Source organism: Ranitomeya variabilis, chromosome 2 (assembly GCF_051348905.1).
Source record: "Ranitomeya variabilis isolate aRanVar5 chromosome 2, aRanVar5.hap1, whole genome shotgun sequence".
Taxonomy (NCBI): domain Eukaryota; kingdom Metazoa; phylum Chordata; class Amphibia; order Anura; family Dendrobatidae; genus Ranitomeya; species Ranitomeya variabilis.
The window spans coordinates 774,558,146-774,581,435 of NC_135233.1; positions in this window are offsets into that span (position 1 = coordinate 774,558,146).

Here is a 23,290-nt window from a genome sequence, read left to right on the forward strand (position 1 = left end):
CTAATGTGCTGTGTGCATCCATCCCTCCATCATCCATCCATCCCTCATCCATCCCTCTCTCCCTCCCTCATCCATCCCTCATCCATCCATCCCTTCCTCATCCATATATTCCCGCTCTTTGTCATCAATTCCTCTCTCTCCCCCTCCCTCATTCATCTGTCAATCATCCATCCCTCCTTTATCCATCGATCCCTTCATCCATCCCTTGATAAATACATCTATCCATCCCTCCATCCATCCCTCCTTCATCCATCCATCCATCCACACACATCTATACATACATCTCTATAGACTGAGGTTCTACAGCAGCTGAAGTGTATTATGGTATATAATAGGGGAAGGGGGCAGAGTACAAACAGTAGTGGACAGTACTCCCACAGGTAGAGGGGGCAGAGTACATACAGCAGCTTAAAGCACAGTACTCCACAGTACTCCCATGGGCGGAGGGTGCAGAGTACACACAGCAGCTTTTACCACAGTACTCTCACAGATGGGTATGTGTAGTGCACTGGGAACATAGCGGCTTTTACCACAGAAATAGCACATATAGAGGCTGCAGGGTGCACACACAGAATCTGTCCCTCAATCCCGCAGCATCCTATCCCTTTACTAACGAGAGCATTATGGCGACGGCACTCGTTATCCTGCCTTTATACAGGCCGGGTTACGTGCTTGCTGCTCTGGACAATCTCAGCCATGCCAATACTTGGCATGGCTGTGATGGTACCAGAAGTGCATACAGTCTGAAAACTTGTTGATTGGCTGCACTGCAGCCTTACAACATGCTTTATTATACTGTTGAACCCGAACAGGAAATCGGACATACAGTAAAATGTCCCTGTACTGTGTTCGGTAACGGACGTACGAACCCCGAACTTTCTGATTTGGGTTTGCTCATTCCTAGTCAGGACCAAGGAAGTAACTAGCAGAGAGGACCTCTGCTTGCCTTTTTTGCTCAGGTTCTCCCACACATTTAATTATTACACTAGCTACCCCCTATAAGGTACAGAGGCTAGCTTGCATTCACCAGTGTTTAAGTGACTGATGCTAAGGTATTGTATGGTTGAAGGGAGCCAGTCCTGTTCCCTATTGCCCTCCAACCCAGCAGCATTCATCTATGTATGATTAAACTCACTGCCTGTATAACGTAATTCAATTAAAGAAATGCTTTAAAAAGTCAGCCTTCTTTCCATGTTATCACTCTCCTGTGGGTGTCGGGGTAACATAATTTGCAAAAGCCGAGCACATCGCCAAGTCATGGAAATCTAGTGCATTCACACAGCTCTTTTTGACAGCATCAACACATCTCTGAAGCCAGGTATACGCTTCCCAACTTCAAAGGTGCACTGCGCATGACCAGAAGCCATCTTCTAAACTTCCAGTCATGCACAATCTGTCAGTAAGCTAAGAACACTTGCATTTAATTAATACAGTGCTACCTATCCATACAGAAGAATCAACACATGCGCATTATAGAGGTGCAAGTTACATGGTGGCAAGCTGCTGTCAGCAAAAACACATACGTGCCCTAAAGGATCACTGTCATAAGGTCATAAGTGATCCAATCTTATAAATTTGTCCTAAATACAATATTGTATCATATATCAAATATGGCAGCAGGTAGGTACAGTGGGGAAAATAAGTATTTGATACACTGCCGATTTTTCAAGTTTTCCCACTTGCAAAGAATGGAGAGGTCTAGAATTTTTTCTGTACGTACACTTCCACAGTGAAAGACAGAATCTAAAAAAACCCAGAAAATCGCATTGTATGATTTTTACATAATTAATTTGCATTATATTGCATGAAATAAGTATTTGATACAGTAAATGACTAACTTAATATTTGGTGAAAAAACTTTTGTTTGCAATTACAGAGGTCAGACGTTTCCTGTAGTTGTTGACCAAGTTTGTACACATTGCAGAAGGAATTTTGGCCTACTCTTCCATACAGATCCATACAGATCTTCTCCAGATCTTTCAGATTTCGGGGCTGTCACTAGGCAACATTGATTTTCACCCCCTTCCAAATATTTTTTATTGAGTTCAGGTCTGGAGACTGGCTGAACCACTCCAGGATCTTGAAATGCTTCTTACGGAGCCACTCCTTTGTTGCCCTGGCTGTTTTGGGTCATTGTCATGCTGGAAGACCCAGCCATGACCCATCTGCAATGCTCTTACTGAGGTAAGGAGGTTGTTGGCCAAAATCTTGTGATACATGACCCAATACATCCTCCCTTCAATACAGCGCAGTTGGCCTGTCCCTTTTGCAGAAAAGCATCCCCAAAGTGTGATGTTTCCCCCTCCATGCTTCATGGATAGGACGATGTTCTTGGGGTTGTATTCATCCTTCATTTTCCTACAAACATGTTGAGTGGAGTTGGCATCAAAAAGTTCTATTTTGGTCTCATCTAACCACATGACCTCCCATACCTTCTCTGGATCATCCAGATGGTTATTGGTGATGCGGGGCAGCGATTCAAGCATTTCAGTTGAGTACCTGCAATATTTGCTGCAAACCTGAGCACCTGATGCAAGCCTGAGTATCGAGATCCTGCGCTCAACACTAATGACAACATGTTTGATAGGATGATCTAATGTTATCAAATTCTGTGTCATACCTGTGGGTTAAAAACACTCACTATAGCACTGAATAAAAACCTTGAGGGGTGTGGTTTGCAAAATGGGGTAACTTGTGGGGGATTTCCACTGTGTAGGCACATCAGAGGCTCTCCAAACGTGACATGGCGTCCGCTAATTATTCCGGCAAATTTTACATTTAAAAAGTCAAATGACACTCCTTTCCTTCCGAGGCCTGTTGTGTGCCCAAACAGTAGATTTCCTCTCCAAATAAGGGGTCAGCATATTCAGGAGACATTGCACAGCAAATTTTGGGGTCAATTTTCTGCTGTTACCTGTTGCTACTGCTGTTAAAGTAAAAACGTTAGGGTCTAAAGTAAATTTTTGGTGAAAAAAGTTAAATTTTCATTTTTTTCCTTCCACATTGCTTCAGTTCCTTTTAAGCACCTAAAGGGTTAATAAACTTCTTGAATTTGGTTTTGAGCACCTTAAGGGGTGCAGTCAGGGTTGGGCTGGCTCAACGGAGAACAGTGCCCAGGCACTGACACCTGCTGGCATACAGGGGCCCCCAGCCAGTGGCATGTCACTAATAGTGGCACACCATGCAGATGCTATGGGACCCTTGAGTTAGGGGGGCATGCCCGATGCCAGCAGAGCAGCAGAGGGTGACAGGAGGCAGAAGCCACTGTTGCAGCTAAAGCCTGTCCCTGCTGCTAAAGAGAAATGAATATTCAATCTTCTCCATGCTTCCATGGGTGTAGAGAGGAGTGAATATTCATTTCACTTTACCAGTGGGCAGTGTTAGCTGCAGCCACAGGCTAACACTGCCCGCTATCAGGGCCAGCAGACCAGGGTCCCCGTTCACACAGGGGCTCCCAGGCCATGTGGCCACCATAGGGCCCGTAAGTCAGGGGGGCAGGCACCAGCACCGCCCCTCCAGTGCGCGCCACATTCAACTGTATCGGCATCATAGATGCCAATACAGTTGAAAGCAATAAAGGAGGAGAGAGCAACAGATGATATTCCTTCTTCCATCATTCCCCTCTGCCTCTGACACTGTGGGTGTGCGATAACGCCTTTTCATCGCATACCCGCTGTGTGCTGGGCAGTGCAGATGCTGATACCAAAGCAGATATATATCAGTAAGTCCTGGTGGCCATAAGACTGAGGGGCTGGATTATATGCTATTCAGGGGGCTACATTATATTCCATGAGGGGCTGCATTATATTCTGTGGAGGGGTAGGCTACATTATATCCTATGAGGGGGCTGCATTATACCCTATGAGGAGGCTGCATTAAATTCTGTGGAGTGGCCGGATTATACCCTATGAGGGGGATGCATTATACCCTATGAGGGAGACTGCATTATTCTATATGAGGGGGCTGCATTATTCTCTATAAGGGGGCTGCATTATACCCTATGAGAGGTTGCATTATACCCTATGAGGGTGGCTGCGCTATACCCTATGAGGGGGGCTGCGCTATACCCTATGAGGGGGGCTGCATTATTCTACAGTATATGGGGGGGCTGTATTGTACCCTATGAGGGGGGTTGCATTATACCCTATGAAGGGGGCTGAATTATACTCTATGAAGGGAGCTGTATTGTACCCTATGACAGGGGCTGAATTATACCTTATGAAGGAGGCTGCATTATAAAATACAGCTGAAAAACGGCAGCACCACTTACCTGACCAGGTCTCTGAACAAATGCACTACAGGATGCAGCCAACCCATATAGCAAAGATGTTGCAAAACACAGGTGCAACATAGTAAATAAACAGACACTCACAACCTACCAGTTCATGGAGGAGGTGACTGCTTAGTATACATTTGCACAATAGAGGCCTGTATAGGGCGCTGTTCACATGTAGGTAATGCATAGTGTCTGGTTCTCAGCCTATTAGTCATGCCCATACTATTCGATTAGGTGGGCTGGCCAGCACTCTCTCAATGCATCCCAATGCTGCGGGTGGGACCATCATACTATATAGGGGGCTCTGAGGTAAGACATCATACCATATAGGGGGATGGTAAGTGGACCATGATACTAGAGGGATGTGAGGTGGACTTTCATACTATATAAGGTGCTGTGTGTGGGTGGAACCATCATACTATACGGCGGGCTGTGGAGGAATCATTATGCTGTGAGAGGGGATCATCATTCTGTGTGAGGTGGCTGTGGCAGACATTATATTGTGTGGGGTAGCTGTGGTGGATATCAAGGTGTTTATTAAGGGTAATCAGTAGTGTTGAGCGATACCGTCCGATACTTGAAAGTATCGGTATCGGAAAGTATCGGCCGATACCGGCAAAGTATCGGATCCAATCCGATACCGATACCCGATACCAATACAAGTCAATGGGACTCAAGTATCGGACGGTATTCCTGATGGTTCCCAGGGTCTGAAGGAGAGGAAACTCTCCTTCAGGCCCTGGGAACCATATTAATGTGTAAAAGAAAGAATTAAAATAAAAAATATTGCTATACTCACCTCTCCGAGGGAACCGGCAGCGGTGTTTGCTTAAAATTCGCGCTTTTCTTTCCTTACGTGAAGTCCCGGCTTTGTGATTGGTTGCGTCGCAGTCACATGGGCGACGCAACCAATCACAGCAAGCCGTGACGTAATTTCAGGTCCTTAAGGATTTTAAAATTACGTCCCGGCTTTGTGATTGGTTGCGTCGCAGTCACATGGGCGACGCAACCAATCACAGCAAGCCGTGACGTAATTTCAGGCCCTTAAGGATTTTAAAATTACGTCCCGGCTTTGTGATTGGTTGCGTCGCAGTCACATGGGCGACGCAACCAATCACAAGCCGTGACATCACGGGAGGCTGGACACGCGCGCATTTTAAAATGCGCGCTTGTCCAGCCTCCCGTGACGTCCCGGCTTGTGATTGGTTGCGTCGCGGTCAACCAATCACAAGCCGGGAGGCTGGACACGCGCGCATTTTAAAATGCGCGCTTGTCCAGCCTCCCGTGACGTCCCGGCTTGTGATTGGTTGCGTCGCGGTCAACCAATCACAAGCCGGGAGGCTGGACACGCGCGCATTTTAAAATGCGCGCGTGTCCAGCCTCCCGTGACGTCACGGCTTGTGATTGGTTGCGTCGCCCATGTGACTGCGACGCAACCAATCACAAAGCCGGGACGTAATTTTAAAATCCTTAAGGACCTGAAATTACGTCACGGCTTGCTGTGATTGGTTGCGTCGCCCATGTGACTGCGACGCAACCAATCACAAGCCGGGACTTCACGTAAAGGAAAGAAAAGCGCGAATTTTAAACAAAGAACGCTGCCGCTTCCCTCGGTAAGGTGCAGGCTGCGTCGGAGAGGTGAGTATAGCAATATTTTTTATTTTAATTCTCTCTTTTACACATTTTTACATTAATGTTGTTTCGATACCGATACCCGATACCACAAAAGTATCGGATCTCGGTATCGGAATTCCGATACCCGCAAGTATCGGCCGATACCCGATACTTGCGGTATCGGAATGCTCAACACTAGTAATCAGTAAAACAATGAGTTTGGAACTATAAAACCTTGACCATAACATTACAGGGAACTTTTCACCTCAAAAAACTGTAACTGCAGATATTGGGTGATTCTGCAGGTTATAAACCGTTCTGAACCTGAGCAGCACAGCAATTAGACCCACACTGCCTGGTGGAAATTAACTTTATTCCTCCCTACAGTGTTCTGTTTTCAGCTACATAGGCAGCGCAGTTTCAATCACTGCCCCTGAGTGCGTAAAGAGTGTGTTTTCAGGTGATAGGTACCCTTTAACATCCTACATAAAATAGTCATCCATTGCTTAAATATCCACAGAAAAGCCAAACAGCAAATACTGATCCGTCCAGTTTCAGCTAGGTGACTAAACCCCACAAATAAATAACAATGACAAGAGAAACAAGAAAAGGAATGAGTTCTTCAAGAATGTTGTCAGGCAGACAACCAACTTCAGAAAAGTATTGCCTATTGCTTGACAGTTCCTGCTTAGAATGAGGAAGACCAATCAGAAACTCGCAGGTTAACTTTTTGTTTTTTGCTGAAGAATCCTCTGGAACTAGCATAAACCTCCAGCTGAATCCATCCTAAAAGATAAAATGGGGGAGAACAAAGAACAGGAGCCCATCAAAGGCACCCATAACAGAAAAGAGAGGTTTGTGCCACAATGTCATGCGTCCCCAACCCATAATGGGTGTGCAACTTTTTGTGGGTGAAAGAGATTATATTGCATTCTATACCTGATGGGCAACCAGTGGAATGAATGTCAAACGATGGAGGCATAGTTGGAATTGGAAAGGAATATGATCTTGGCTGCTGCATTGAGGATGGATTGGAGAGGGGAGGGTTTAGTAAAAGGGAGACCGATTAGTAGAGAATTGCAATAGTTCATACGAGAATGAATAAAAGCAACAGTAAGAGCTTTTGCAGAGACAAAAGTAAGAAAAGGTTGACTTCCTGAGATGTTTTTGAAATGCAGGTGACATGAGCAAGCGAGTGATATTACTAAATAATAGTGAATAGTGAAGACAAATGTTAAATAGATGGGTAATCCTGAACAGTCAAGTTCGGGGTCGGTACCAAACACCTAGGTTTCGGCACTGTACTGGGACATGAACTTGACCAGGTAGTCAGTGTTACGCTTCGGGTTCAGCCCCCAAAACGCTGGGTGTTTCTTCCGCTGTCATCTGTCAGAGAGATGTTTTCTCACTGTGCTAGCTGTGAACTCACTGAGGTCACCGCAGTTCAGGGGCCAGGCTGGGAACGCAGCCTCAGTGACCTCAATGGCATTACCGCTAGTCACTGAGGCTGAGCTTGCAGCAGCTCATTCTTCGGTGGTTTTCAACCTGGATGGTCCCATCTTGGCACCATCCAGGTTGAACAACAATTATTGCAGACATGGATTATGGCTTGGGAAAGAATGTCGGACAAGTGTGGTTGCTTATTTTTGTTTCTTTTTCCATGAAACGATGGCTTCAATGGAATGTGAGTTAGGCGAGTATAACTGTTTGTTATTTTCGAATAAAAAAGTAAAAATGTGTTTCTTTTATTTCAAATAAAGGACTTTATTCTGGCTGTGTATTTATTTACAATATAACTGTAGGATTACTAATGGATAGGCCACTTTTGAAAGAATTAAATCAAAATAAGAAAAACATATAGGAGGCAAGACTGTCCATAATTTTCACAAGGTACTCAATGTGATGGCTCAGTGGTCATCCCAGGGACGGACTGGGACTAATATTTAGCCATGGCATTGGAAAGCACACAGGCCCATGCCATTCCCACCTCCTTTCACAAATTGAGGTCTCTATTGCTTATAGCACCCAGCCTACAGGAAACCAAGACTACTATACAGTATATATTTCCAATAATAGCTTTATATAAGATTTTATAATATTGCAATATAACAGACTAATATCACTAGATATACAGTGGTGATAATACCGCCATACTGATCATTAACAAAAACCTCTGTAGTAGAACTTATATAACCATCATAAAATGAACATATATTATTAACATCAGTTCTACACCAGCGCTCTGCAGACCATGTATGTGTACTGTAGAGGTTCTCACCGATTACGTTTTTACTGATTGTTGTCATTCATTTTCCTTTTTTATTCTGCCTAGACCACCATTACCTCTTCTTCCATCCATAACTATTTACTGCAAAATGTAACAAAGCGCCCTCCTCACATTCCCCTCCTCTACAAAAGCCACATAGTGATATAACCAGTGCCCTAGGCTGTAATAATTCCCCTCTGTGCCCTGCTCAGTAATATTACTCTCCTTTTGTTCCTCACATAATAGCAGTGGCTCCTCTGTGTACATACACAGTAATAATATTCCCTCTATAGTTCCTCATGGTAACAATGCCCATCCTTACAGTTATAGAGCACCCTATAGTAATAATGTCCCCTTGTGCCTCTTTATAATAATTGCCCTTGACCCCTTATAGTACAAAAACCCCTGTGCATTCTTATAATAATATTACCTCCTGTGATCTCCCTATAATGATATTATGGATGCACATAGAAATCTCTTTTTCTCTGAAGAGACATTTTGCATATTAAATTTCCCAGAGGAGCATTGCACAGCCAATAAGCCTCCTTACCTTGACAAGCCAGAGCTGGTATGTCACTCTCCCCAAGGAGAAACCTTACCCCTTACACCTCAGTCCAGAGCCTCTCACCTAGCCAAAATAGTTCTCATGCTTCGCACTGACGAGGGCCAACAGCCCGAAACACCGTGTCTGCGAATTGAGATACTGATTTGACTTTTATCCTAAGTCATATTGCACGACTCGTTAAAGGGTTGATTGTGACTTGTAGGATTGCTACTTCCAACAGGTGGCGCTATAGAGTTTAAGTCCTCTTTTTCTCTGAAGAGGCAGTTTGCACATAGAAATCACAGGAATCCTTTGCTAAAGTCCTATTACAGAACAGACTCAGTCACAGCAGGGCAGACATTCCAACTTCAGGAGAAACAAACGTATTGCAGCCCTTACACAGTTATTTTACCCCTTTTGCCTAGTATGTTATCTTTTCTATTGCCACCATAAAGTATGATACCCCCCAAAATGCCGCAACACAGAATAATGTTCCCACATTCCTCCACATACAGCACATAGTAAGATGGTAACCCCTGCCCCCAAAACAGCATGATGGTCCATACACAGCATGATGGCCTCAGCAGCCCCCAACACAGTATGATGGTTTCCCCACACATTATAATGGTTAACCCATAGCCCCCCACACAGTTTAATGGTCACTACACACATTATAGTGGTCCCCACCACAGCCTTCAAAATAATATGATGATCCTCCCCACACAGTAAAATGTTCGCAGTACAGCCCTTCACATAATACGATGGTTCTCCAATATGGTACCAATACGGTATAATGTTTCCCCACAGCTCCAATACTGTATGCTGGTTCCCCAATACCCCCATATAGAATGATGGTCCCCCCACACCACTATATATGATGATTCCTTCATAGGCCCATATATAGTATACGATAGTCCGCCCACAACCCCAATACAGTATGATTGCCTTGCCCCCCACAACTCCAATACAGAGTGATGGAATAACCACACATACTATGTGCTCCCACAGCCTCAATACAGTATGATGAACCCCCCACATCCAACCATATAGTATATTGGTCCCCCACAGCCCCAGTACAGTTTGATGGTCCCACCACGGCCTTCCATATGGTGTGTTGGTCCATCCACAGTCCCTCATAGAGTATGATGGTCCCTCATACAGAATAATGGTGCCCCATAACCCCGAAACAATATGATGATTACCACAGCCCCTCATATATTATTATAGTCTCCCTTCAGGCCTCTACATAATGTAATGGTCCCCCACAGCCCCAATACAGTATGAGGGTCCCCCATAGACCCCCATATAGTATGATGGTCCTCCCACAGCTTTACATATAGTATGATGCTCCCCCAACAGACTCCTATATAGTATGATCATTCCCCACATCTTTCCATATAGTAAGATGGTCCCCTATATAGTTTAATGATCCCCCACAGCTTTTCATAGAGTATGATTGTCCCACCCATAGATGCCTATATAGTATGATTGTCTACCACAGCTTTTCATATAGTATGATGGTCCCCCTACAGGACACTATATAGTATAATGGTCCCCCACAGTTTTCCATATAGTATGCTGGTCCTCCCACAGCTCTCCATATAGTATAATGGTTCACCTCACAGGCCTTTATATAGTATGATGATGTACCACACAGTATTATTGGCACCATGTCCCACAAAATAAATACATAATTAAAAACTAATACTCATCTAATCCAGCCTTTGCTTCCACCTCAGCCACTGTCTCCTCTTCAATACTGTTTTGTAGTACATGTAAGTGTTACAATGTAGTGACATCATCAGGATTACACCTGTGGGGGCCAGCTTCCAGCTGGCAGGAAGCAACCTGAGGCCTCCCGTAGTAAGTGATAGAGTATGGATCCAGCAGGTCCGTTCTCTGCCACAGCTGCTAAAAGTAATTAAGTTGCAATTCATGCAGTCCACAATGGACCAGCCCATCTGGCATTTGCCAGAATTGACAGATGGCCAGTCCGGCCCTCGCTCATCCATGCTGGTATATCCTTTTAAAATTTATATTATCTTAAAAAAGTGAGAGATACCCTGTAAACCATTTACCGTAACTTGAGAAAAATGGATATATCTGCTAAAATATTTGAAATTGCGGAAGCAGATTATGGTAATTATTCTGAATAGCATGCAAACAAAAGAGAGCTATTCCCAATCAGACTGTAAATGGTCAAGATTCATGCCACTGCAAAACATTAAACAATTTCTCCATGCAACTGAATATTCAGCCCTTGTTCTGTGTAACAAGGAATTATTAATATTATGAAAATAAATCTTAGACAAGATTCCAAAGATGGCTTGGACAAGGAGCTCCCTTTTGGTTTGAATCCAGGACAAACCCTTGGAACTTTACATTCTGACAGCATGACAAAGCATCACTGATTTTTTGTTCCTTCCAAATACTTTGCCTTCAGCAATTTATTAAAAGATAAATAGCATAAGACTGAAAAGCTTAACCACAACATCCGATTTAGTTGAAAAACAATTTATAGCAAAAATGACACCTCTATTGTCAGAATGTAAAATTAACCTTCCATTCCTAAAATGCTTACCCCCTATAACTACAGAAACTAGCACCAGAAACATTTCCAGAAGAACAATATTTTTGTTCAATTCATTACAAATCCAAGAATCTGGCCATGTTCAGCATACCAATGACCTTCAAAAAACGCACCATAACCACCGAGTCCCGGGGGGGGGGGGGGGTATCACAAGGCTCTGTCCTGGCCCCAGTGGCCCCAGTGTTGCTCAACATTTTTACAAATTATCTAGATAAGGGAGCTGAAGGTAAACTAATCAAATTTGCAGATACGCAGACCATGCGGATGTATGCGGATGCTTCAGCATGCGTCGTTTTGACACTGCAATGAACTGTGTCGAACGCAACATGTTGCATTTTGTTGCGGTCGGCATAGCGTCAAAACGACACATGTGGAGGCATCCGCATGGCCTGCGCACACAATGTTAAAGATAGGGTACGGAGGACGCAGGCAGATGTAGGTGGATCTGAAAGAAGAGGTGCGGCAGTAGGCGGGGCTTAACGGAGGAAGGAGGCTGCCATCCGCAACCCTGCCAAACGCTAGTGTGAAACTAGTCTTAGATGGTTTAGTAAATTCTGTATTAAGCAGGGGGTTGGACACTATGACCCTGGAGGTCTCTTCCAATTCTAACATTCTATGATTCTGTGATTCAAACTTTTAACAACAGGTTCCCTGTTTGTTTTGGGAACCCAAGCCCATTTAAAAGCTACGCCCATGCGAGGACCACACACATTTCTTGTCACATCCATTTTCACATACACTTTACTCAATCACAAAATACAGTAACAAGAAATAGGAGCTTAATATAAAAATGCTTTCCACTTCTTACCCCACCTATACCTTCATTTATGCTCTCATTGGCTCTTGTCATGTACAAGTTGTTACTAGTGTTGAGCGATACCTTCCGATATGCAAAGGTATCGGTATCGGATTGGATCGGCCGATATCCAAAAAATATCGGATATCGCCGATACCGAGACCCGATACCAATGCATATCAATGGGACACAAAATATCGGAATGGTTCCCAGGGTCTGAAGGATAGGAAACTCTCCTTCAGGCCCTGGGATCCATATTCATGTATAAAATAAAGAATAAAAATAAAAAATATTGATACACTCACCCCTCTGACAGCCCCGGCTCTCACCGGTCCAAGCGTCTGCTTCCGTTCCCTAAGAATGCAGAGTGAAGGACCTTCGATGACGTCGCGGCTTGTGATTGGTCGCGTGACCACTCATGTGACCACTCACGCGACCAATCACAAGCCGTGACCTCATCGAAGGTCATTCACTCCCTGCAGTCTTAGGAACGGAGGCACCGCTAAGCGCCAGGGTCCGCCGGAGGGGTGAGTATATCAATATTTTTTATTTTTATTATTTATTTTTTACATGAATATGGATCCCAGGGCCTGAAGGAGAGTCTCCTCTCCTCCAGACCCTGGGAACCATACGTACCGCACACTTCCGATTCCGATTTCCGATATCGCAAAAATATCGGAACTCGGTATCGGAATTCCGATACAGCAAATATCGGCCGATACCCGATACTTGCAGTATCGGAATGCTCAACACTAGTTGTTACAGTATCTCTCAGTCACTTATTAGTATAGTGTATAGTATTAAAGGGCTTTTCTACAAGTTTAGAAAATTAGTACTAAAGGAACCCTGGTCAAATTGGAAAGGATGACCACCAGTGACATTATGCACAGGATCTCTGTATATAGTGTATAGTGTACCGGTAATACAGTGATCACCAGTGACATTATACACAGGAGCTCTGTATAAAATATATAGTGTACATATATCTCACACAACATGAAGGAAAGGCTAAGTGCAATACAAAGGGATAAGGGAAAGGGAACCAAACACTAGGGAAGGGGGGAGTGGAGACCGCTAGACAGATCTAATGTCACCCTGTCTGCACTATTATTTCTATATAGGTTCCACACCCATCACCAAGCAGGATACCTAATCCCTGCCTGACCCTGGCAATATGCCCTGCAAAGGGAAGAACAGGATGAGTGCTAGTCAATTCCCACTACCGCTAAAGACAACTGGGATAGACAAATGAAACAAGGGAACACTTAGCTTGAGAAGACTCAGAGAGAAACACCAACGTCCTCCAAACTCCAAAGAGGATGGTAGCCAACTGCTACAACTCCAAGCCTCAACAGGGAAATGCAAATGGAAATATCAGACATTTGGAAAGATTTTGGTGCTATTGCTCAAAAGTACAGCAAAACATTCTTTAACAGAAGCAGAAAGAGTCACTCTCACCAATCCTTTAAAAATAGAAAGACCGTTAGTTCTCAAATCTTTGGTACATCCATATGGTATGCAGGAGGGTGCAGGTGGGCTTGTGGACTACGGCCATTTCCTGCCCATCTGGCTCTTTTACAGGTCCAGGTGTTCAGTGGTGTGGGAGTGGCTCCCCTTTATGGGCAGTGTAGCATATCCACACCCTGTCTCAGCTAACAACATTAACACTATTGGTCAAAAACAACATTGTGACAATACATTCAAAAATTTTGCTAACAATCTATATTTATAAAAACATTAATAGGTCAAAACTATCGTTTAAACATAATAGACCTTGTGCAGAAGTCTTCATGATCCATTTTGCTTCCCTTCTCAGTAACATTTTATTATGGTCAATGTGGCACCCCAGAGTCCGGTTGCCACACTGACATTGCCTCCCTCTGAAGGGTGATGTCATGTCTGGAAGCAGGAAGGAGTCCCCATGCCAGGTAATACACAGCATGCATCACAGTTCCGGCTCCAGGCCAGAAGGGCGAGCTCTAGACCCAACTTCAGGGGAACTGATCTCTCTGGTCAGAAGGAGGAGTCAGTTGCTAGGCTGTTAGGAAGTTAGTTGTGGGAGAGAAAAGAGAGGGGAGCAGAGCGCTGACAAGAAGGACGCCAGAGTCCTTGGCTGTGCGGGTGCTGTATGCCCCAACTTCCAAATCTGGAGGGCAGGGGATTGCAAGATCCCTGGCCACACCAAACACCCAGAGGCACCGCAGCAAACCAAGAGCCCGGGGCTGCTGGTGAACAGGCAGGGCCCGTGGTAGGCTCGTGCTGTCTGCCATATAGGCTGAAGCCAACACGCAGGAGAGGGCCACAGCAAGCTACAGGCAGCAGGGACCCGAAAATAGAGCACAGGAGGAAGGCCTCCAACTCCACCTGGCAAGGTGGAACCCCTGAATGCTTCCAGGCTAGCCGGACTCCTGCTGTCAGCTGTAACTGGTACCCCAGACTGCATGTTCATCTACCAAGAAGTAAAGGTAAAGAAAACTGCAGAAAGGGTTTCCTTTCTGGTCTCTATGCCGCCCCGTAGCAGGTGTGACATCACACGCTGAGCCTAGTGCCAGCAACTTGATCTTCTGCTCGTATCCAGGGATGCCACCGGCCGGGGCTTTCCCTGGCTCTGCGAAGCTATTCTGTTGTGCCGCTGTGCGGTGATCAATTACCTTGGCCTGCCTGCTCCTGTGCGGCCATCGACTGCTCTGGTCTACCTGCTCCTCTGAATCCTTCACCGCACCAGCAGAACGGACTTTTCGGCACACCACGCTGTCCTCCTACCCGAACCTGGAGGGTCTCCACGCTAATCATCTCAGCGGTGAGTTTGGCCTGCTGGAGCACGAAGCAGCATTATTGTTTTTTAGTTTATGTTGATACCCATTCACTTACTTATCAGGGCGCAGTAAGTTTGCGTCCTGTAGGCTAGTTATACACACATACGATTTCACCTTTTGTAGCCATAATATATTTCCCTATTATAGTGCCTACACATGTTCTTTATATGGATTGTGCCCGCTTACACCACTATTCTTCATTCTTTGGGGGACCATATCTTTCGTTGCAGCTCTGTGTTTAACTGTATTTCCCAGTCCTCGGGATATATTAATACTTGCATTGCGCAACATTGCAGGGTCCATTCGGGAATTCGGTGTGCATTGGGCTTGCACTGGCATACTAGTTTGTGTCCTATCCTTTGGATTCTATATCCCTATAGCGCGGAATCAGCTATAATTACATTTACTGACTTTTTTCATAGACAGTGAGGGCACCTACCTGTCCTGTTTCCTGCTGCTTAGGGATTTTGTTTGTCTACGGTGAGGCAGCGCGGGTGTTAAATTTTATTTGACTGTTATATCTGCCCTGGGGCTCCACTCTACCTGTGGGGAGCTGTACCTTCTTTTCTGCGTCACCATCGGCCTCAGTGGACCTGAACCGCAGCATTGGCCATCCCTAGCCGAATACCACGGGTGGCGTCACAAACCAATCCCATATAACTTTTCCCCTCACATTTTATATTGCACAGCCAGGGCCACGGAGTCAGGTCACAGCCCCGTGACTTCCCAAAGAACTTAGCAAGTAGAGAAATTGTTGCACTCAATTGTACTAAAGCAAGTGAATGTGTGATACATGAAATGTGAATAGCATAATGGCCTGTGATATCTATAAAAAACACATGAGATGCTTATCACAAAATTTGACCAAAAAATGTGAGCCCATCCACCAACGTCAAGGTAATCTCATGGATCGGATGGGTCCCTCACCTAACTGCCTAGTGTGAAAACTCTTTCCTCTGGCTAATGTCTTGGTAAAGCCTGTATTTAAAGAAAGGTCAGAACCAAATGTGTTTGGATGTAATTAAAATCGCAGCATGGTGAAGGGCGGGGTGTCCAAGTCAGAAAAATGGTACATAACAAGTAATGGTAAACTGACTGAACAGAGAACTAGTCTGAACTGGTGCATACCAAAAAATAATTAACATAGCAAATAGAGAAATGGTTGCACTCAATTGTACTAAAGTACTGTAAGTGAATGTGTGATACATGAAATGTTAATAGCATAATGGCTTGTGAAATCTAGGAAAAAACACATGAGATGCTTAGCACAAAATTTGGCCAAAAATATTTGTTGGTATGCACCAGTTCATACTAGTTCTCTGTTCAATCAGATTACCATTACTTGTTCCCCAAAGGACTGTCCGACCCAGTTCCGAGTACCCCACGGCCCTGGTGGGCATCGTATCTCCCCCTGTGGTGGATAATTAACTCTTTCCAGACCAGCAAACCATAGTCTTCTTAGGTCTGATCCATGGAATTCTTGAATATGCTTAATCAATTTTAGGGAGCCCTTTCCGGTGCTGATGGACCTGTAATGCTCACGAAAGCGAACAAAAAGGGGTCTAACAGTTTTTCGAACATAATAATAATGGCAAGGGCAAGAAATAATATAAACCACATGTGTTGTTCTACCAGAAATGAAATCTGAAATCCCTTACTTGCTGTTGCACTGGACCCATCCTATTTACTTTGTTGGTTATATGAATCTGACAAAAGCAGCAAGTTCCACACTTATAATTGCCTTTTGGGCTATTTTTATCAATCCAATTATTTGAATTGGAATCCATTCTTTTATGTACCAGAATATCCCCCAAGTTACATCTTGTTCTATACAAAAAAATGGGTTTCCGAATAGCTGTACAATGTAAATCTTTGTTGCTTTCAATCAAATGTCAATTGTAGTTAACAGTGTTAATGTTGTTAGTTGAGGCAGGGTGTGGAAATGTTAGACTGCCCATAAAGGGGAGGCACTTCCACACCACTGCACACCTGGACCCGTAGATGCACCAGACGGTATGTGCGAACCATTATATTATCTGGAAGGCTATGTGAAGCCCATTATAATACATGGAAGGCTATGGGGGGCATTATATTATGAGCATGGCTATGTGAGAGCCATTATAGTATATGGAAAGCAATGTGGGCACATTATACTGTATGGAAGGCTATGTGGGTCCCATTATAAAATAAAAAAGGCTATGTGGGCTCATTACATTATAAGGAAGGCTATGTGGGGCCATTATATTATATGGTAGGCTGCGTGTGACCCGTTATAATACTTTATATGTAAGGCTATTTGGGGCCATTATATTACATGGAAGCCTATGTGAGGCCATTATATTATATGATTATTCCCATAGTCCTATTAAATGACGGCCAAGACACTTCAATAACATATGATAAACATGGTCTCTTGTGAAAAAGTGCCACAAAAGACACAAAGAAGTGAAATAGAGCAAAATAAATTCTAATTTAAAATAATGATTTTTATTTATACACGGTAAAAAAGTTCAATAATAAAACAGACAGGGGTATGGGACCTCCAAAAGAAAGGGGGGAGGATAACCAGCATCAAATCTAACACTCAATAATGACTGAGAAACAGTCTATTATTTTAAAAGGTTGTGTCCCCAAACAAGGTATACATGGAAACATTGCCAATTTATTAGAATTTCAATATCCTATTCTTCTTAGACATTGTGGCTTAAAGTAAAAAATTACTAATATATAATGCAAAATCAGCCGGAGCAATGGTTTTGCTAACTGTGCTGAGTAGTGGAAATTACACTATTTGCACAGGATATAGCCACAAAGGGGGAAAAAAAGGGGATCAGAGATTCAAAATTAGACAAGAAATTGTATGAAAATTCCTGTTTGGATGGATGTTACGAAAGTACACGCAAATGCTGTGAGGCAATGTGCAGGAGTGGATGCTGGTGATGCTTCCCCTCGCCCGACGAGCGCCGTTTCGCAATATGCTTCTTCCGGGGGTGGGTACAGGAATAGGTGTAGGGAGGGTTATTTAAATAGGGTGCCGAATGCTCATAGGGTGCGCTGTTAAGACAGGATGTGTGAGCCAGACCTATGCGAGCGCATGTCTATGGTTGACATTTTTTGCAACATAAGTTGCTCCTCATTCCGTTTATAGTTCACAAGCCCCTCTTTTTTCCTTATTTATACACATTTTCTCCCCCTTTTTTTCTCACCTTCCAGCCCAACACTTAAATTTCCTCCCCCCCTTTTAGAGCACCTTTAATGTGTCATTAAGCCTTTAAACTAATTTAGTCTTCATATTTTATTCCCTGGTATATATTTTTCATTTCACTGTCCTCGTCTTATCTTAAATATTTGTTCGATATACATACATTCTTCCGCTTTTTGCCTTCATTTGATATCAGGGCCGCACTGGCCATCTGGCAATTCTGGCAACTGCCAGAAGGGCCTGTCTTGTCATGGGCTGCCTTGTCTGCTACGTTGTTAACAGAATCGTTGTTCTCAAGACACCCTTACTGTTAAGATTTGTGATGGAGTACAAAGTCGCTGACTCAGTCACTTACCTCCGGATGGAGGCCACGGGTATCATTAGAAATATTGGTCTTGTAGAAAATCTTCCTTTCCTCCATCCAGGATAATATTAGTAATATATCCCATCTGGTTCATGGGGATGGGGACAGCATGGGCCTGTGTGATTTCAAATGCCAGGACGGAATTTCAGACCCAGTCCGTACCTGTTTGATATGTATGTGCAGGTGGCTTTACTCGCCCCTAACTCCCTGAGGCGCCGACTCACGTGACCGCAGTGTGTTCCACTGCGTGTCACGGAGCGCAGCTCAGGAAGCTTCTCTGACCTGATGCGCACGCACGGGTAGCCGCATTCTCCCTCTAACTTCCAGAGGCGTTCGCTCACGTGACCGCAGTGCGTTCCACTGCGTGTCACGGAGCGCAGCTCAGGAAGTTCCTTTAGCCTTGGGGGGTGGTTACCTCTCGTGCGCTCGCATAGGTCTGGCTCACACATTCTGTCTCAGCAGCGCACTCTATGAGCATTCGGCACCTTTACCCTTAGGGGGCGTTTACCTCTCGTGCGCTCGCATAGGTCTGGCTCACACATCCTAACTTAGGCCTCTTTCACACTTCAGTTGTTTGGCGTCAGTCAGAAACCGCCATTTTCCTCAAATAGCGGATCCGCCATTTTTTTGGGCGGATCTGCTATTTTCCCATAGACTTGCATTAGCGATGGATTGTGGTGGATGGTCATCCGTTCCATCCGCCATGCGACGCATCCGTCGAAATTTGGCGGACATTGTCTAGACATTGACGGACATTGTAAAGTTTTTTGTCTACGCCTAATTGGGGGTTCGCGATGGATCCGCTATTTCTTAGAATGGGTGTCTATGGGCGACGGATCCGTCGCAAACCGTCATTTGGCGAATCCGTCGCCCCAATCCGTTTTTTTCAATTGAGCATGCTCCAAAAAGTGGATACTTTGCCCAGACAACCCCAAAACTATATAAACAGAACAGGTGGGCCTCATTCCTCAATGTGCCATCAAGAGAGAGCACAGACCCTCCCAGCAAGAGAGACCCTGCCAGCAAGAGAGACCCTGCCAGCAAGATAGACCCTGCCAGCAAGAGAGACCCTGCCAGCAAGACAGACCCTGCCAGCAAGACAGACCCTGCTAGCAGCCAGCAAGACCCTGCCAGAGACTGCCATGTGAGTACTGCCATCCAGCATGAGTTCTGCCAGTGTGTGTGTGTGTGTGTGTGTGTGTGTGTGTGTGTGTGCCTGCCTTCCTTTTTTTTATTTTTCATACTGTGTTGGTATTTTGAATGGCTGTGCTGTGACATGTGTGTGGTGTGTGTATAAATGCCGTGTGATGTGTTATGACCCCAATGGCGAGGGTCTCAGAGGAACGTGGTAGTCTGCAGAGTACAAAAATCCAGCTCATAGGGCAGTGGTAACTGGGTTGACCATATATCTACTCCTAACGCCAACACTAGAAGTAGCCGGGGATCATTCCTACGTTGATTCTAGATGACACGCGCCAGCCGGAGAATCTAGCTACCCCTAGTAGAGGAAAACAAAGACCTTTCTTGCCTCCAGAGAAGGGGACCCCAAAGCTGGATAGAAGCCCCCCACAAATAATGACAGTTAGGTAAGAGGAAATGACAAACACAGAAATGAACCAGGTTTAGCACAGAGAGGCCCGCTTACTGATAGCAGAATAAAGAAAGGTAACTTATATGGTCAACAAAAACCCTATCAAAATCCACACTGGAAATTCAAGAACCCCCGAACCGTCTAACGGTCCGGGGGGAGAACACCAGCCCCCCTAGAGCTTCCAGCAAAGGTCAGGATATAGATTTGGAACAAGCTGGACAAAAATACAAAACCAAAACAAATAGCAAAAAGCAAAAGGCAGACTTAGCTGATATAACTGGAACCAGGATCAGTAGACAAGAGCACAGCAGACTAGCTCTGATAACTACGTTGCCAGGCATTGAACTGAAGGTCCAGGGAGCTTATATAGCAACACCCCTAACTAACGACCCAGGTGCGGATAAAAGGAATGACAGAAAAACCAGAGTCAAAAAACTAGCAACCACTAGAGGGAGCAAAAAGCAAATTCACAACAGTACCCCCCCCTTAGTGAGGGGTCACCGAACCCTCACCACGACCACCAGGGCGATCAGGATGAGCGGCATGAAAGGCACGAACTAAATCGGCCGCATGAACATCAGAGGCGACCACCCAGGAATTATCCTCCTGACCATAGCCCTTCCACTTGACCAGGTACTGAAGCCTCCGCCTGGAGAGGCGAGAATCCAAGATCTTCTCCACCACGTACTCCAACTCGCCCTCAACCAACACCGGAGCAGGAGGCTCAACAGAAGGAACTACAGGCACAATGTACCGCCGCAACAAGGACCTATGAAATACATTGTGAATAGCAAACGACACAGGAAGATCCAGACGAAAAGATACAGGATTAAGGATTTCCAATATCTTGTAAGGCCCAATAAAACGAGGTTTAAATTTGGGAGAGGAGACCTTCATAGGAACAAAGCGGGAAGAAAGCCATACCAAATCCCCAACGCGTAGTCGGGGACCCATACCGCGGCGGCGGTTGGCAAAGCGCTGAGCCTTCTCCTGTGACAACTTCAAGTTGTCCACCACATGATTCCAGATCTGCTGCAACCTATCCACCACAGAATCCACCCCAGGACAGTCAGAAGGCTCCACATGACCCGAAGAAAAGCGAGGATGGAAACCAGAGTTGCAGAAAAAAGGCGAAACCAAGGTGGCGGAACTAGCCCGATTATTAAGGGCAAACTCAGCCAACGGCAAGAATGTCACCCAATCGTCCTGATCAGCAGAGACAAAACACCTCAAATAAGCCTCCAAAGTCTGATTGGTTCGCTCCGTCTGTCCATTAGTCTGAGGATGGAAAGCAGACGAAAACGACAAATCAATGCCCATCCTACTACAAAAGGATCGCCAGAACCTGGAAACGAACTGGGATCCTCTGTCTGACACAATATTCTCAGGGATGCCGTGCAAACGAACCACGTTCTGGAAAAACACAGGAACCAGATCGGAAGAGGAAGGCAGCTTAGGCAAAGGAACCAAATGGACCATCTTGGAGAAGCGATCACATATCACCCAGATAACGGACATGCCCTGAGATAGCGGAAGATCAGAAATGAAATCCATGGAGATATGTGTCCAAGGTCTCTTCGGGACAGGCAAGGGCAAGAGCAAACCGCTGGCACGAGAACAGCAAGGCTTAGCTCGAGCACAAGTCCCACAGGACTGCACAAATGACCGCACATCCCTTGACAAGGAAGGCCACCAAAAGGACCTGGCCACCAGATCTCTGGTGCCAAAAATTCCCGGGTGACCTGCCAACACCGAGGAATGAACCTCGGAAATGACTCTGCTGGTCCACTTATCCGGGACAAACAGTCTGTCAGGTGGACAAGACTCAGGCCTATCAGCCTGAAATCTCTGCAACACACGTCGCAGATCCGGAGAAATAGCTGACAAGATAACTCCATCTTTAAGAATACCAACAGGATCAGCGACTCCAGGAGCATCAGGCACAAAGCTCCTAGAAAGAGCATCGGCCTTCACATTCTTTGAACCTGGTAAATACGAGACAACAAAATCAAAGCGGGAGAAAAACAATGACCAGCGGGCCTGTCTCGGATTAAGGCGTTTAGCAGACTCGAGATACATCAGATTTTTGTGATCAGTCAAGACCACCACACGATGCTTAGCACCCTCGAGCCAATGACGCCACTCCTCAAATGCCCATTTCATGGCCAACAACTCCCGATTGCCCACATCATAATTTCGCTCGGCAGGCGAAAACTTCCTAGAGAAAAAGGCACAAGGTTTCATAACAGAGCAACCAGGGCCTCTCTGCGACAAAACGGCCCCTGCCCCAATCTCCGAAGCATCCACCTCAACCTGAAAGGGAAGTGAGACGTCAGGCTGGCACAAAACAGGCGCCGAAGTAAACCGGCGTTTCAACTCCTGGAAAGCCTCCACGGCAGCAGGAGCCCAGTTAGCTACATCGGAGCCCTTCTTGGTCATATCCGTCAAAGGTTTCACAATGCTAGAAAAATTAGCGATAAAACGACGGTAGAAGTTAGCGAAGCCCAAGAACTTCTGAAGACTCTTAACTGACGAGGGCTGAGTCCAATCAAGAATAGCTCGGACCTTGACTGGGTCCATCTCCACAGCAGAAGGGGAAAAAATAAACCCCAAAAAGGGAACCTTCTGTACACCAAAGAGACACTTTGAGCCCTTGACAAACAAAGAATTTTCACGCAAAATTTTAAAGACCAACCTGACCTGCTCCACATGCGAATCCCAATTATCAGAAAAAACCAAAATATCATCCAGATAAACAATCAAAAATTTATCCAGATACTTCCGGAAAATGTCATGCATAAAGGACTGAAAAACTGAAGGCGCATTGGAGAGCCCAAAAGGCATCACCAAGTACTCAAAATGACCTTCGGGCGTATTGAATGCGGTTTTCCATTCATCACCTTGCTTAATGCGCACAAGGTTGTACGCACCACGAAGGTCTATCTTGGTGAACCACTTGGCACCCTTAATCCGGGCAAACAAGTCAGACAACAGCGGTAAAGGATACTGAAATTTGACAGTGATCTTATTTAAAAGCCGATAATCAATACAAGGTCTCAAAGATCCGTCCTTTTTTGCCACAAAAAAGAATCCCGCACCAAGAGGGGAAGAAGACGGACGAATATGTCCTTTCTCCAGAGACTCCTTGATATATGAACGCATAGCGGTATGTTCAGGTACCGACAGATTAAACAGTCTTCCCTTAGGAAATTTACTGCCTGGGATCAAATC